Source organism: Muntiacus reevesi, chromosome 4, assembly GCF_963930625.1.
Source record: "Muntiacus reevesi chromosome 4, mMunRee1.1, whole genome shotgun sequence".
NCBI classification, from domain to species: Eukaryota; Metazoa; Chordata; class Mammalia; order Artiodactyla; family Cervidae; genus Muntiacus; species Muntiacus reevesi.
In genome coordinates this window covers 12,095,037-12,113,309 of record NC_089252.1, presented here as the reverse complement: position 1 = coordinate 12,113,309, position 18,273 = coordinate 12,095,037, and the positions used below count along the sequence as shown (strand labels likewise).

The window sequence follows — 18,273 nt, the reverse complement described above, 5'->3', positions numbered from 1 at the left end:
CATAGAGTTGTTGAGAGGATTTAATGGGTTAATAAAGAGCCTGGGGGCTTCCCTGGTGCCTCCCATGGTGAAGAACCCGCCTCCAATGCAGGAGACCCAGGTTTGATCCCTGGGTGGGGAAGATCCCCTGGAGAAGGGAATGGGAATCCACTCCAGTATTCTTGCCTGGACATTCCCATGGACAGAGGAGTCTGGTGGGCTACAGTCAGTGGGGTCGCAAAGAGTCAGACACGGCTGTGACTGACACTTTCACTTTAGAACAGTACCTGTTACAGTAGCATATGATATTATTGGACAAGAGTTAATTGCATTTTATGCACTTAAGAAACAACAGTTAGAAAATGTAATTACTTTTGCACTAAAAATATAATGTTCTCAGGAATAATGATTAACAAACCTAAGCAAGGCTGTTACACTAAAAATTATAAAGTGCTATTGACAGCCATTAAAGATGACCAAAATAAATGGACATATTTCATGTCAAGAATAGACCTTGAGTTAAAAAATTGTCAGTTCTCCTCCACTTGTCCTATAGATGTAATTCTATTCCAAATTTCAGCCATGTTTCTATGGATCTTGACAAGTTTATTTAAAAAGGTATATGAATAAGCAAAAGATCAAAAAGATACATTTTAAAGAAAAAGATCAAGTTGAGGAGCTCTGATTCTACTAGATGGTGAAGCTTATTATAAATATACTGGTAATATACTGTGATGTTTACTCTGGGATAGACATACCAATTAATGGTACAGAAAAAACAGCCCAGAAGCATACTTAATGCATGTATGAAAATGTGAAATAGAAAAGAACTGGTATTAGAGGTCAGTAAGAAAATGACAGCCCAGTACAGCGTTCTGGGCAAGCTTCCTTATTTAAAAGAAGAAAACGAGACTTCCCTGGTGGTCCTGTAGTTAAGAATCTGCCTCCGAATGCAGAGAATGCAGGTTCGATCCCTGGTAGGAGAACTAAGATCTCACATGCTGTACGGCAGCTAAGCCCACCACGAGTCATGCAACTAGAGAGAGCAGCCCAAAATGCAACTAAGCATCAAGGCAGCTAAATTAATTAAATTAATTAATTAATTGGGGAAAAAAGAGAAAGCAACTATTGACAGAGTAAATACTTAATGAGAAAAGAAAAATTTATATGCTTTACAATAAAATATAGCAGAATATCCTTTGACTTTAGGGAAAAAGAATTTCTTCATCAATATATAGAAAAGTAAGACAAACAATGGACAAAATCAACTACATTAAAATACAGGTTAAGTTTAAAGCTGTAAAATTATCAAAATATAAGCACAAAACAGGAGATGATAGTTTAATAGATTGAACCGCTAGAAGATAAATCTCCAAAATGTGAAAAATTCCATGAAAGAAACAGGAAGTAAAATGGCAAATGACCCAATAGAAAAGTTGACAAAGACTTGAAACTGGAGAATTCACAAAAGAGGAAACAGAAAAGGTCAGTAAACAATGTGAAAAAATGCTCAGTGTCATTCATAAAAGAAAGCAAATTAAAATAGACATTGGAGGTCAGAGGGAGATGTGACCAAGGAGGAAAGGCAGAGAGAGAGTCAATGTTGCTCACTTTTGAGGATGGAGGAAACGGGCCCAGCCAAGTGTGGATGGAGAAGCTGGAAGGCAGGGACATGCATTCTGGCCCGGAGCCCTGAGACAGGGGTGCAGCTCTGCTGGGACCTTGGTTTTAGCCCAGAGACCTGCACTGAACTTCTGACCAGCATAGCTTTGAGACAGCGAGTGTGTGGAGTTTTACTAATACGTCACTACCTTTATCATTTGGACATGAATACAGCATTCAAGACTGGTTCTTTTCATTTGCAAATGACTGGAACACATTTCTGTCTAAGAATGCTTGAGGAATAATCAGAAGCTTGGACCCAAGTGCCTTAACATTCTTTCTTCATCTCGGGTTTTATTGTTTTTCTGTGCATCAGCTTCCTTCTCTGTCCCTACAGAACTTAAAGCAGAGTTCCACCCTTTAACCCCAATATGTACTGGCCAAATTTTGCTCCACAGCTGCCCCTTCTAGAACAAACAACATGGGCAAAGTGTCTGGAAACCATAGAGATGAACCACAGAGATGAACTAGAGACAGTTACTATAATACATTGCTTGGAAGACTCATCAGGTGTCTCTTTTCTACCCAACCTCTTTTGCCTTTAATTGAGCAGTGAAAGATTGACACAACTAGAAAAATGATTAATTTGAAATAATATTGATCAAGCTGTTTAAAAGCATTTAAATCACCAAAGCTATCATAAACTAGGCTTATCAAGTATGCTGGATTTTATTGCTGACAGATTGCTACAATCTCAGCGGCATGACTAAGGGTTTCCCAGATGGCAGAGTGGTAAAGAATCCACCTGCAATGCAGGAGACCCTGGTTCAGTCCCTGGGTCAGGAAGATCCCCTGAAGGAGGGCATGGCAACCCACTCCAGTGTTACTGCCTAGAGAATCCCATGGACAGAGGAGCCTGGTGGGCTACAGTCCATGGGGTCACAAAGAGTGGGACAGACTGATCGACTAACACTGACTAAGAGATCTCTGTCTCATAACACTGTAGGTCAGTGACTTGTCTGCCCTGTCTTAGGTCTTACAGGGTCAAAGTCAGGCTGTTGGTCAGGCTGCCTCCTTGGCAGGGCCTGAGGGAGAATTCATTTCTGGGGACTTTCAGGTTCCTGGCAGCTTTGAGCTCCATGTGCTTGTTGGAATGAGGTCCCTGTTTCCTCTTGGTCTGTCAGCTGAGGGCCTTTCTTGTGACTTCTTCCATTTTCAATGCCAGCAGTAGTGGTCCCATCCATCTGATGCTTCTGTATGGAAGGGAATCTTCTATCCACTGTTTTAGGTTTCCAGCTGAGATTCGTTAACAAAAAGATTAACAAGAGAAAAAAAAATTATTTATTTTTTATTTATTTGTCTGCACCAGGTCTTAATTGCAGCACATGGGATCTTTTTAGTTGCTGCATATAAGATCCAGTTCCCTGACCAGGGATCAAACTGGGAGAATGGAGCCTTAGTCACTGGTCCACTAGGGAAGTCCGGAACCAAAGAGTTTGTCAATGCATGTATTTGTATATACTGTTACCAGTTATTCCACGACTAGTTAGAAACCCTGGAGAAACTATATGTTCCAGAGACATGTAAAATAATGCTCATAGCAATACAATTTCAAGAAAGCAAGAAAAAACTTAAAGAAAGCTCAAGAAACCTTGGGGGACATCGCTGGTGGTCCAGTGGTTAAGACTGAACTTTCAGTGCAGGGGTGGGTTTGGTCCCTGGTCAGGGAAATAAGGTCCCACATGCTATGCAGCATGGCCAAAAAAAAAAAAAGGAATACAAAGTTAGAAAAACAACCCTAGGAAAAATGCTGAATTATTAAAATGAGTAGATTATGTTGTATTCATACAAAGGATCAGGGTTATGACCTTCTTCAGCTCTGGGGCACCATCCACATTGTCAGCACTTTTCATAAAGAACACAACGTGCAAGGTTCTACAAATTTGTACAGAACTCCATATATTAGGGAAAATGAACTAATCACAGCCATCAGCATAAAATGATGCAGAGCAAAAATATGTGTCAGTTGCATTTGTGTAAAGTTAAATAATAAGCAAACTGATCACTAAGTTGTTTAAAGCAACATATATGTGGTAAAGCTGTAGAGAAAAAGCAGAGGAACTGCTTACACAAAATAGAGCATAGTACTAAATCCAGTGCAGGGAAAGAGTGTAATCAAGTCAACAGGAAGCTTCAGAATTATACCGGATATTCTGTTTCTTAAGCTGGATAGTGAATATTAGAATTTTATTCAACTTAACTATTAATCTTTAAATATGCATATATATATATACACACACACACACACACACACACACATATATATCTCCATTGTGTGTATGTGTGAAACACTTCACAATAAAAAAAATTAACAAAAGAATGGAGAAATCATGGTATAATATGATGTCATAAGAACTACAGCCAGCTAAGAGAAACAAGAATAAATATTACAAATTTAATAATGGAACTAAATGTAACTTCCTTATTAAAAGATAGAAATCTCTTACATTGAAGATAAAAAATGGTGTTTTGTCAAATATGGTCTTCCGTTAGCATATCTCAAACAAAATGACATAAAATCAGCAGATATATCAGGGAGATTTGAAGACAGAGACAACATGAGTCAAGCTATTAATAACAGAAAAATCAGACTTTAAGGAATGAATTAAAATGGAAAAATGCTGTCATTTGATATAGAAAAGGTATGATTTATAGTGAAGATGCAATTTAAATTTTAATGTGCCTCTTTCAAAATGGCACAGATGAATACACAAAAACTAATAATTAAAAAACTGATAGAAAAAGCATAAGAGTATACCATACTTCACAATAAGACCCATTTTTGTACATTTTCACACCTCTGAAAGTAAGATACGTCTTGATATAATTGTCATGGTCCATACATGTTTGTTTTAGTCGAGGTATCTATTTTTTTTTCATTTCAAGTTAGTTTTGGTGTTGTATGTGTTGAGAATAGTTGCCATTAATTTTAAAGATTATATCTGGCATTGAAAACATTATTGTAAATGCTAAAATTACTGAAGTGAAACAGTGATGTGGAATTTGATATTAGAGAAGTGAATAGGTTTGGAGGAATGAGTGAAATTCCCAATCTTCTTGCAAAGCAACTTTGTAGGACCTAAGAAAGAACAAGTGGGTGAGTGTGTTACAGGGTTGCACAGCACACACCAACATCAAAGCTTGCAGGAAGAGTATCAGTAGCTTGGAAGGAAAACCCCAGATAATAGCACTGTGTGTGTTCATGTTTGGTAATGCCCACACACCAAAATTCTTGCCAGCAGAATAAAGAATACTGTTGTGAAAAATTAACATCTATGGCTTTAAGCCCCATAACCATTCAAAAGAACCAGATTCTAAAGTTTTTTTTTAGGTTTTTTTTTTTTGTGTGTGTGTGTGTGATGTATTTTGCAAATATTGCATTCTATCAATACATATGAATAAGGTATACCAAAATATATGTCTAAACGCAATGAAAGGAACTCTTTGCACATTTATCATGAGATTTCAAGTGAAATAAACTATTGCTGCTGTTGTTGTCCTTTGGTCACTGTCGTGTCTGACTCTGCAACTGCATGGACGACAGTACACCAGCCTTCCCTGTCCTTCACTATCTCCTGGAATTTGCTCAGATTCATGTTCATTGAGTCGGTGATGCCACCCAACCATCTCATCCTCCGTCCCCTCCTTCTCCTCCTGCCCTCAGTCTTTCCCAGCATCAGGGGCTTTTCCAATGAGTCAGCTCTTCCCATCAGGTGACCAGAGTACTGGAGCTTCAGCTTCAGCATCAGTCCTTCCAATAAATATTTCCTTTAAGATAGACTGGTTTGATCTCCTCCTGTCCAAAGGACTCTCAAGAGTCTTCTCCAGCACCACAATTGGAAAGCATCAATTACTGTATCATATTTCAGTTGGCACAGGTTTTAATTCCTTAGCAAAACATGAAATAATAATGCATTTTAGGGAGGCCATTTTAGTCTTCTTGTGCCATTACCTCTTGTGGAGTGAAGGCGGTAAAGATGAACCAAAGGGATGCAACACAATATAGTTACAAACTGTCCTAAAAATCAGGAAAAGAAGTAGAATAAAGGAGGCAATGAGAAAATCACCTGGGAGACTTAGATGGCCAAAGAGGGAAGATCTCTTTGAAGAAGTACCATTTAGGATCTAAATTTTGAGTGACAACAATCAGGCTGTTAATGAGGAAAATGTACCAGGAAGGAGAAACACCAGGTGCAAACTCCTGATATTGAAAGATGCTTATTGAAGGAGCGCTGGAATAGTGTGCAAGGGAAGTTTAGAGTCAGAGGAGGAGGGGTGAAAAGGAGGCAAAATAAAGAAGCAGGGTCAGTCATGAAGGGTGGGTGTGTCACACAAAAAATTTATATCTAACTAATAATACTATTGGTTTGCTTCCCTGGTGGCTTAAAATGTAAAGAATCCATATGCCAATGCAGGGGCCACAGGAGATGCAGTTTCGATCCTTGGGTCTGGAAGATCCCCTGGAGAAGGGAACGGCTATCCACTCCAGTATTCTTGCCTGGAGAATCCCAAGGAGCCTGGTGGGCTACAGTCCATGGGGTCATAAAGAGCACACGACCGAGTGACTAACACTTTGACTTTCTTTCATTAATGCTATTGGCATCTACTAAAAGGGTTTTAAGTAGAAGGAAATACTTAAATCATCTGCAGTTTCTAAAAATGATTTGGATTGTTGTATGGAGAATTAAAAAATAGGGCAAAGGTAGAAAAAGATGTCCAATTGGGAGGTCATTTTAACAGTCTTGGCAAGAGATGAGGGCTGATCTCGCTAGAGTAGTGGAGGGAATGCTTAGAAAATGCTTAGAATGCTTAGAAAAGGGAATGCATTAGAGACATATTTTAAAGAAGTTATCACAGGTCACAGTGCGGAACAAAATGTACCAGGATACGTGTGGGGCTGGGGAGGGCAAGTTAAGCTATGGAAGGGTCTGGCATGAGTGGAGCAGAAGGAGGTGCTTTTCCTGCAGTGGGGAAAAGCTGAAGGGGGCGCAGGGTTTGGCAGCTTTAGGTGTCATGGGGACCAAGGGTCCATTTTGAACTGGTTAACCGTGAGATTCTTGCAACATTCGTGAACAGTTGGCACTCCGTATCTGTGGTTGATTGAATCCCTGGATGTGGAATTTGTGGCTACGAAGACTGACTGTATGTGTTATTTCAAGAATGTAGCTTCGTAGCTGGGTCTGGAGCTCAGAACAGTGTTAGATGATGCAAGACCAGGGAAGTGGCTGGGGATGCAGAGCCCTGGGCGGAAAGCGTGTGGATTGACAGTCCTTTCAGCAAACCTTCTGTAAGCCAATTATCTCGTTTTTCAATCTCAGACTCCTTCCTCTTGGATGGTGTCATCCACTTTCATAAATAACACATTGACTTGATTTCTGTTGCACATGCCAGTTTCCATCCATTATCTTTAGATTCTGCAGGAGATCCTTCTCAGATTGCCCTTCTCTGAATATTTTTCATGCTGCTTCTTTTCGTTTGATCTAAGGGTTCATCTCTATAGGCTCCATGCCTTTTACTTAAAATAAAAAATAAAAATTACTTGTTCTTGAAAAATGTGTCATCTGTATATCTGAAAGGCAGGTTAAGCCACAAAACTCCAAATTCTTTACAACTTTTAAAAGGCTAGATAGTCAGAATGTCTCACCTGTTGACCGATCCTAGAACTTCTCATATTAAGCAGTGTTTGAAAAAAAAAAAAAGTATTTTATTTTATCTTTGGGGTTTTCTATCTTTTCTCTTATCCCTAATATTTAACTCTGTGGGCTTCAAATTTTAGGATGTGCCATGCCTTCATCAGCCCTTCATCCTTTTTGTCCAGTCCTTTCTTGAAATTTACAGCCCTGGTCCCTGTGTTCCAGGTCATATGTCATCAGACAGACCTTACGCAGAGGGCATAGGTCTGCACAAGCGCCTCTGATTCTGCAGCTGTGAGGTGGTGATGAGACAGGTTTCAGCAAATCTACGGCTTAATGAGTATAACACAGAATGGACCTAAGATAGCAGGACAAATATTAGGCCCCAGGATCTACTGAACTTGAATTTCAGTCCTGGCTCTGTGTGCTTAGCCACTCTTGTCCTACTCTTTGTGACCCCATGGGCTGCAGTCCACCAGGCTCCTCTGTCTATGGGATTTTCCAGGTAAGAACACTGGAGTGGGTAGCCATTCCCTTCTTCAGGGGATCTTCCCAACCCAAGGATCAAACTCGGGTCTCCTGCATTGCAGGCAGATTCTTTACCCCTAGCACCACTTGATTAGGCCTGTCTCAATCACTGGGCAAAGCTGGAATTGCAGGGAGAAGCGATTGGCTCCCCAGATGTAGAGAAGGCAGTTGCTAAGGATTCAGAAGTCACTAACTAGTTTTACGACCTTGAGAAAGTCACCGCATGTCTTCTGGGTTCCAAGTCTCCTCCTTTGTAACATGAAGGGATTTACCTGAATGATCCCTAAGCGGCTTCCAGCTCTATTGCTGTCTACCAAACGTGCAGCACAAGACTATTTGGGGCCACATGCCTGACTTTCTGCATTGAGATTTTTCATTACTTTGTAAGCTTTTGTTATTTCAAAGATGATTCGGTGTTAGAAATCTAAGTTGGCTCTACTGGGCTTGTTATAGTGACGCCTTTTTTCATTTCAGCTAAAGACTTTGATGATAGTTTTCAGTGAGAGCCCAGCAAAATAAAACCACGTTTTCTGTTCTAACATTTGTTTCATCTTCATCTTTTGTCAGCGGAAATATTGCTATTTGTCATTTCAACATTTTCCAGGGACACTGCTTTTCTCATCGGGAGCCTTTGAAGTTCCTCTCATCAGAATGAAGGCTCTGCTAATAGTTCTCCAGGGCTGCCGCTTGTGTCAGAGACAGGGGTCTAGGCAAGCCTGCTACGTGTTAACCAAGGTTTCCAGGCAGTCTCTTCACTTCCAGATAAAGAGAGCAACATTCGATTAGAGGACCAAAATTTGGAGGAAAAAGCTGCCGCAGGGCTCAGTAGCTCACGTGGCTTTTGTGCAGCTGTTAGGAAGTAAGATTATTTAAACTCACAGAACCGCTAAGCCTCTTTCAGGTGACACTTGGGAGTCCAGGGTTTGGGGGCAGGGCACTTGATCTGGTTATGCTTTCTGAGATGTACAGCTGGTAACTGAAGCTTGCCAGAAAGTCCTTCCACTGGGAGAGGCCTTGTTTATCCAATAGGTCACAAAGTTTTATAGATGATTCTTTAGAAAAGCTTTCTAGCTGTCTCTGCCAAGACCAGTTCCCTCAAAGCCTAAATCAGTTATTGTTTGTTCAGTTGCTAAGTCGTGTCCAAGTCTTTGTGACCCCATGAACTGTAGCACGCCAGGCTTCCCTGTCCTTCACTATTTCCCGGTGTTTGCTCAAACTCATGTTCATTGAATCGGTGATGCCATCCAACCATCTCATCCTCTGTCTCCCCCTTTTTCCTCCTGCCCTCCATCTTTCCCAGCATCATGGTCTTTTCCAATGAGTTGACCCTTCACACCAGATGGCTAAAGTATTGGAGCTTCAGCTTCAGCATCAGTCCTTCCAATGAATATTCAGGGTTGATTTCCTTTAGGATTGACTGGTTTGATCTCCTTGCAGTCCAAGGGACTCTCAAGAGTCTTCTCCAACACCACAATTAGAAAGCATCAATTCTTTGGCACTCGGCCTTCTTTATGGTCCAACTCTCACATCCACACATAACTACTGGGAAAATCACAGGTTTGACTATCCTCAATCAGGACAATGCAAGTGTGTTTTCAGAAACACAGGTTGGAAATTGTGTTTGTTGTTTTTTTTTTTTTTTTCTTTTTTTCTGGTTGAAACCAGGTGTATTCTGGTTTGAAATGATATTTGTTCTGATTTGAAATCAGATTTGTTCTAGAAAACCCAGAAGTTTTGAGACTTCTGCTTTCAAGGGAAGCTGCAGCAAGGTTGATTTCCTTACCTTCAGGCAGGCATCAGAGACAGAACTATTCATGGTGATGAATGGAAGGGATAAATAAGTTTTATTATTGCTAAAGATGACTAGTGAATAAAAAGGGATTTACTGGAAAGTCACAGAGATTCAGTATTTGAATAGGGGGGCTTTTAGGAATAATCTAAATGCCACCCTTATTTTACGGTTTCCCTGGTGGCTCAGGTAGTAAAGAATTCGCCTACAATGAGGGACACCTGGGTTCGATCCCTGGGTTGGGAAGATCCCTTGGAGAAGGGAATGGCTACCCACTCCGTAATTCTTGTCTGGAGAATTCCATGGACAGAGGAGACTGGCAGGCTATAGTCTATGGGGTTGCAAAGAGTCAGACACTAATGAGTGACTAACACTTTTCACTTTTCACCCTTCTTTTAAGGAATCTAAGACCCAGAGAGTTTGTATAGCTTGTCCATCACCCAGAACATCACCTCACATGTTGCATCAGTTTATTAAATATTTCTAGATTAAGTGTTCAGTAGCACAAATCTTGGTGGCAGTCCTGGATTGTGGAAGAAGAATGGGAAACATAGACCTGTATTCAAGAATCCTTGAATTTGAAACTCCTTTTCCACTGTCTATTTTGTTCTGAGTCCTAAAACTTTCACCACCAGAAATTGTGATTAGAGAGCTATTTTTGCCCTCCCTTCTCCATTGATAAAATATCATCTATAGAAAAACAAGAGATGCCTAGGCATCATCCTTGATTTCTACCTCTCTGGTTTCCCAATTAATTAATATCTGATTGATTAAAAACCCTGCCTGTTTTATAAATTCATGTGCTTCTCCCATCCTGCCAACGCTTCACTAGCTCTGTGCCAGTCTTATCCACTCCCTCCTGAATCTAATCCTTAATCTGTTATTAGAGTCATACTTCTAAAAAATAAAGATTGTTCAACCATTCTCCATTTTTCAAAGCCCTCATGATAAAATCCAAACTTGTTCAAGTGACATGACCAGTTATGATCTGCCCCCTAATTAATTTTTTTTTGGCTGTACTGTACAGTATGTAGAATCTTAGTTCCCCCAAAAGGGATTGAATCCACACCTCCTACAGTGGAAGTGCTGAGTCTTAACCACTGGACCACCAGGGAAGTTCCCTCACTAATTCTTTACTCTCATTGCTTCCGTTTTTTCTCTAGCTTCTATATTATACTTCAGCTACAGTGAACTTGGTAGCCTGATTCATATTCCACATGGCTTCGTATCTTCGCCACATTCAATGCTTCCTCCCCTCTTATTGTCATCTCCTATCTGCCCCCTGGATCTGCCCATCATTTATACCCTGCAACCTGGAGAACTTCCCAGGTGTGGTTCCCAGGTAAAGGTAAGACAAGAGAAATCCAGCCATCTGAAAGTGATAACAGATTCACTGTCCAGTCTGGATCTTTCTGTAACTGGCCTCCCCTCATACCAGTGAGTGTAGCTGTCCCCACTTTAAAGATGGAATAAAAAAACAGCACTTATTCAGTTTAAAATAATGAACTGGAAGCCATATATCCAACAAGCAGCAGAGGATTTAACTTGCCCTTCTCATTGGTTCCTCTCATCAGTAAGGGGTAGCAGCGACCCCGTCGCAGGCTGGGGGCCACTCTCCACTGCAACTGCCTCCTTTCTTTCCAAAAGATAAGCAACTTTCCTTATGCTCATTTATATACTGAGGTTGTCCATATGGAGAGTCATTTTTGACTCTGACTCTGGACTGGAAATAAAACTTTTATTACAGAAGCACTAGTCGTAATTATACTTCAAATCTGCAAGTGTTTAGAGGCCCACTACAGATTATGTTGGTCACAATAAACACTTTCCTAGATTGTAATTTCTCTTAGGCATTCATAAAACAGACTGAAAACAATTCTAATATGCTACCACTTGGGGTTGCTATTAGTCTGTATGTAGTTAACTGAACCACAATTTCCTTTTCACTTATTCTAGACAGATGACAACTTGTTTATTTTAAAGAAATACTTTTGGGCTAAACTGGAATAGATATATTAGAACTCAACTAAAATTTTTGCTTTTTAATTTTATTTTTCAAAAGTTAATAGTAGTCAACTTTGAGCTTATTTCCAGAGACATGTCTGAACAAATAAATCTTGTCTAATTAAAAAGCCTCCTTAATTGCATCCATCATCTTGGTGCACTGAGAAGAAATTACAGAACCAGAAGGAAATCTTAAAATGTTGTCAAAGGCCAATCAATAAAAAGTGAATGGAACGTTAAGAACTGACTTCTTACAACTAGTGGTTTGATTATTAGGATTGTTCTAGTTTTCTTGTGCTGAAGATATTGTAAGCATTTGGGTCCATTCAAGTGGCTGAGAAAAATAATATCAATTGAATAATTATGGTGTGAAGACATTGTGTTAAATGGTTTACATTTTAAAATCTAATCATCTTTATCATTGTAACTGTTTTAATCCTTCACTTTTATTTAATGTTTTGCAGCTTACAAAATATTTTATCCTAATGACTCTCATAAGGTCAAGGACAAAAGTAAAAAAAAAAAAGAAACTCAGGTAAACCAAGGAACACAAAAGAAACACTTGTGAGTTGTACTCCTTGATATAATGGAGTTATAAGTCTATCAGAGTTTTTTAGACACATCTTGATATTTGACTTTGTATTTTCCCTAGTACTTGCTAACATCATCAGATATTTTCATGGCTTAAAAACAAAGGCAACAACTTAAAAACAAAGGCAAAGAGAAAGTGAATGACCGTGTCCTGCCTTTCATTCAGGATCAGACACTGGCTGGGTGAGGAATCCAGGCCAACCAAGATACACGAGTGTCCACTACATCATGACTGTCAAATCTTGATGTTAGTACAGATTTCTCCTTGAGGGCTAAACCTCTATGGCAAACTGCTTATTGGAAACTGTCCAGATGCCTGCAGGCATTTCCAGCTCAGCATATTTCAAAGAAAAGACACTTTCCTACTCTGCATCTCCTGCACCCAGCCTCCACCTCATTTGCCTCCTGCAATTCCAGGAGGAATCCCTGAATGACAGCTTCATCTACTCCATCCTCCAAACCAGAAATCTAGAAGTCATGCCAAAATCTGCCCCTTCCTGCCTCCTACCTCCAGTCACTCTTGTCTTCCTGTCTGTCTGTCCTGTGAATACTAATATCTCTCTTTATCTTCATCTCGCCAAATCCATGGCTAAAGATCTAGTTCAAGTTCTTATCATCCCTCTCTCAGAAAAGGGCTGTTTCCTAGTTCTGGTTTTTCCTCCTCTGCCAGATTGATGTCAGTGGCAGTCAAGAAAACCTAATCGGGTCACACCCTTGCTCAGACTTTTCCAGCGGCTAACCATTAACTCTGGGAGATGATGAAGGACAGGGAAGCCTGGTATGCTGCAGTCCATGGGCTCACAGAGTCCGACAAGACTTAGTGACTGAATAACAGCAACCATTAACTATACAATAGAATACTACCTTTTATGTCACAAGGGGAGTCTTCCGTACCTGCCCCACCTAATGCCACAGTCCTCCATTTACTCTACTAGGGTTTATGCTACAGCAGCACCGAACTACCTGATCAGTGCCGCATAAATTTTGGTTGAATTAATAAAGAAGTGAGTGACAGTGTCATTTGGTGCCTAATGAACCTGCTTGTCACCTCTGCCAACTGTTGCATCACCATTAAAGCTTGCTTTTGGGGGTTCTGACATTTTTACTGGGTTAAGAAAATCCTCACAAAGGTAAAGAACAGACTTGTGGATGTACAGGGGGAGGGAGAAAGTGGGATAAATTGCGAGATTAGTTTTGACATATATACACTGTGTGTTAGCTGTGTCTGACTCTTTGCAACCCCATGCACTGTAGCCACCAGCCTTCTCTGGCCATGGGATTCTTCAGGCAAGAATACCGAAGTGGGTTACCATTTCCTCCTCCAGGGGATCTTCCCGACCCAGGAATTGAACCCATGTCTCTCAGGTCAGCTGCAATGGCAGGCAGGTCTTTTATCACTAGCACCACCTGGGAAGCCCAATATACACATGGCTACATATGAAACAGAGAGTTAGTGGGAAGCTACCATATAATAGGGAGCTCAGCTAGGTGTTCTGTGATGACTTAGAGAGGTGAGATGGGGGAGTGGAAAGGAGGCTCAAGAGGGAGCCGATACCTGTATACACAGAGCTGATTCACGTTGCTGTATAGCAGAATTTAACACAGCATTGTAAAGGAATTATACTGCAATTTAAAAAAATTTTCAGAAAGAAATGATCAAGTGAATGTATGAGTGCATGAGAAAAGCCTTGAGAATATCAAGACTTCCTAGTTATTACATGCATTTTTAGTGATCCTGCTAACGAGCCTCACTACACAGAGACGAATCCTGTGTTTAGAGTCTGGGATATGGCCGGAGGGTGCTGCTGGGACCCTGGACTTTCTTCACCAGGTGTCTTGGGGCCACTGATGGGAGGAACTCTGCTTGTGTAATTCTCATAGTCACAGACGGCGCGATAACCTTGGGTAAGTTATTTGACTTCAGTTTCTCACAAGCAAAGTTAAAATAGCAACATTAACCTACCCCCCACAGGCATGTTAATAAGTACATTTTTCCCCAATGTGCAATGTACGAATTTTCATTAGTCATAGGGCTACAATAATAGTTAATTGTCCCTAGTTCTCCTTGTTATTTACTGCTCACTCAAGCAAAAGATGTTACTGAAGGGACTGAGTTGGTGGTGGGGGTGGGAGGGAAGTTGCAAAATATGCTGATGTACTAAATAAGTGGCAAAGATAATATAAAATGCAATCCAGCCCGCAGAAGACCTTCTGATTTCCATCCCAACTAATCAGTAGAGATTGTATTGCAAACTCATTTGCTTATCTCTTATCTATAAGTTGGCTTTTCTGCCAAGGACTTAAGGACTCAATTGATCATCTCCCTAAACAGCTCCTCTGGCTGCCAGTGTGCCTTGGCTCTGCCTCTATCCAACTGATTTAAAGCAAAATTGATCCTGACTCACAGTATTTGTGCTCTGGCTTTTAAATGTAAGTACCTAAGTACTCAAGGAATAGACAATGCAGCACTTACCCTGTGTACATGTGACTTTTGTTCCCCCAATCTCCTTTTTTGAATGACAAATAACATCTTCGGAGTCCACCAAATGTATCATACCACGAAAGATCCATCTTCTCTCCTATCAGGACATAAGAAAAAAATAAAAATAAAGACAAGGCAAAGGAAGCTTTTGGAAGGAAGAGTCTCTAGAACATCAAAAATCAAAGCAACTCACCAAAGTTTATATCTCAGTTGAGCCATCTCAATACTTCCAAGACACTGATACTTCGAAGGCACTTCCAAGACACACCTGAAAGACCAACTATACTGGTTCTACACAATAAAGCCAGAGTCAGTAAATGTTTTGAGCTGCTCAATAGAGCAGTTGAGAAATAAAACCGCCTGCAATGTGGGAGACTTGGGTTTGACCCCTGAGTTGAGAAGAACTTCTGGAGGAAATAGCAACGCCCACTCCAGGATTCTTGCCTGGAGAATCCCATGGACAGAAGAGCCTGGCAGGCTACTGTCCACAGGGTCGTGAAGTGTCAGACATGACTGAAGCAACTTGGCCTGGCATGGCTCAGCAGAGATGAATCATCAAGGCATCAGAAGTACTAAAGGTAGAAATAGGTCATTAAAAACATCTTAAAAGTGTGAACCAACTAAACATACCGTGTATCCAGTCCAGTTTTATACTAAACTGGATATATGTCTCCCAAGCGCCTGGAACTTTCCTTTTTAGCTTAGGAATATCTTTCTTATCATATGATTCTCTCACTTGATGTTTTATTTCTCAGGTTTATAGCCACTTCAACCCTATTTTTGCTCTTTTCCTCTGCTGCAAGTTAAACAAAAATCATAATGATCTAGAATCATTAATGTTTGAATTTTTAGATGTTAGGGATAATATAAACAGTGATTTTGCAAATGAGAAAATTGAGACTTGAAAGGGTTTTCCCAAGATGCACACTTAAAGTTACAAACTTCTATAAGATTCATTCAAGGAAAACAAAATCAGATTTTAAGGGGCACGTTTAACTTTATTTGGAAAATAACATTCATTCTGAGTTTAAATAAAATACTGGTCTATTAAATATATGTGTTAAACCATATGGATCGGCATTTTGGGAGATTTAATATTTTGCAGTATGTTATGTACGAACGTTAAAAAAAATGAAAGTGTTAGTTGCTCAGTCATGTACGACTCTTTGCCACCCCGGGGACTGCAGCCCACCAGTCTCGCCTGTCCATGAAATTCTCCAAGCAAGAATACTGGAGTGGGTAGCCATTCTCTTCTCGAGGGGATCTTCCCAACCCAGGGATTGAACTCAGGTCTCCCACATTACAGGCAGATTCTTTACTGCCTGAGCCACCAGAGAAGCTCATGTTAGATATAGTCAACGCTAAGCTGTGAATATCAGAGTATGATTATATCATAGTAGTTGAACAGTCACAAAGATAGGGTATCAGAAGCAGTTTATTTATTTAGTACCTGTTAATTCAATCCATGTCAAACATCTTTTAGATTTATCTTTACTACTCTATGTTTAATCAGTCACAAACTGTCAATTTGTGATTTTTCTGCAATGCCTTCTGTTCTTCATTCCTACTATATTTTCTCCTTAGATCAAGGGTTGGCAAACTTTTTTAGTCAATGAAAGATAGTGAGTATTTTAGGTTTGGAGGGTTAAACAGTCTCTGTCATGACCATACAGCCTTATCACTGTAGCACTGAAGCAGACAAAAACAATATGTAAGCGAATATAGCCATGTTTAGTAAAGCTTTACAAACAGTGAATGCATGCAGACTGGTCTTAGAACATTTTACTACTGAATTTCATCTGGATTACTGCAATAACCCTTATCTAAATCTTTCATCCAATCCTTAATAATTCAAATCTGATTATGCCATAGCCTGCCTAAAATCCTTAATAGTTGCTGTTGCCTACTAGAAAAAGTCCAACCTCTGTTGTATGTTGTATAAGACCATCAAGATTTCATTTCTATAAAACAGTCCTAACTCATCTCTCTGTATACACAGAATTACATTATTCATTTTATGAAAACTGGACTGTGTGGAGTTCCAGAAATATGTTATGAATGTGCCTTCCAGGTCTTTGCACATGTTGCTTTTTCTATCTGGGTTGTGCTCCCCCATCAAAATCTCTGACTTTTCTAAATTTTACACATCCTTTAGTCCTCATCTTAGATGTCACTTCTTTCAGGATGCTTTCCTTGACTCAAGACTGGAATATGTGTGTCTCCCATGTATACACATTAAAAAAAATCAGATTCATTGTCACATAGTGTTGTAATATTCCTTTCCCCATACAATATAAATTATGAGGGCAGAGAACTGTTTATACATCACTGTGTCCTTGAACCTGTCATAGCAGCACAGATTAGGAGGTACACTAAATGTTTGTTAAATAGGCCCATGTATACGTTAATACTTTGGAGAGGAGTACAAATGTAATCTACCCAGAATGGCAAAAATGGATAACACTTGACAAGTTGTGAATAACTTTCTCACGTGACGACTCACTTCATTAAGCTCCCTGCTCACTTTAAGTAGGCTTTTCAAAAATCATCTTTATTTACTGCTGAAAAACAGAAAACAAAGGCAATGAAACTAAGAAACTTGTCCAAGATTAAAGACTAAATTAACATCATGTTAGATTTTTTTTTTAACACAGAAATCTTTCACCTTTTTTTTTTTATTTTATTTTTTGGCTGCGTGGCATGAGGGATCTTACTTCCTGAACCAAGGATCAGACGGGCGCATGCTGCCTTGGAGATGCAGAATCTTAAGCACTGAACTGCCAGGGAAGTTCCAAAATCTTTTAATTATTATATGATAGGAAGTTACTATCATTTTTTTCTTAATGTGAACCATTTTTCAGTTTTTATTAAATTCATTACAATATTGCTTCCATTTTATGCTTTGACTTTTTGGTTCCTGGCAGCCAAAAAGTAAAACATAAAACAGAAGTAATATCGTGGGATCTTAGCATGTGGGATCCTAGCTCCCTGACCAGGGATCACACTCACAGTCCCTGTATTGGAAGGCCAAGTCTTAACCCCTGGACCACCAGCAAAGTCCCAAAGTTACTATCAGTCTTAAATCAGGATAAAACCTTTAGAAGAATGTGATTTAACATTAATATTATTCAAGGTGGCACTGGATTTACTTCTGCATAGCATCCGTGTCTAATGTGGACATGTTATTCTCCATCTCAACAATAAGAAGGTAATTCCTCCAAATGCGTCACAGTCTGACACCCCTCCAGGCTGGGCCCAGACTGCTCCAGTCAAGTTCACACTGTTTTGCCAGCTAAATACTGTCGAACGAGCTAGAGAGGACAGCTCCTAGCTGGCCATGGTTCTAGTGAATAATTCATTAGTGCTGCCACCAGCTGGGGAACATCCCTCTTCCACTGATTACTTGCTTTTATCCATCCATTTATCTTCATTAAAGACTTTGTTTCCTCTCAACAATTTGTCTCCAATTTTCCCATTTAAATCTACTTTTCTCCCTGACTTTGAGGTTTTAGGTACACTCTTTTCCTTCCCATACCAATACTAACCACGAATTCCCTGTGCAATGAAAGTTTAAATCCTAAACTCATTCTCACTCTTGAGACACA

The 18,273-nt window shown here is 39.9% G+C and overlaps 1 long non-coding RNA gene across 1 annotated transcript; it reads right to left on the bottom strand.

The window, feature by feature from the left end:
- Nucleotides 1-90: 90 nt before the first annotated feature.
- On the bottom strand, nt 91-14,985 carry LOC136166257 (uncharacterized). Its single transcript, XR_010662873.1, has 3 exons — nt 14,862-14,985; nt 14,660-14,765; nt 91-2,877 (listed from the first exon to the last, which is right to left on the bottom strand). It is a non-coding gene; the product is annotated as an uncharacterized lncRNA (long non-coding RNA).
- Between the last annotated feature and the right edge of the window lie 3,288 nt (nt 14,986-18,273).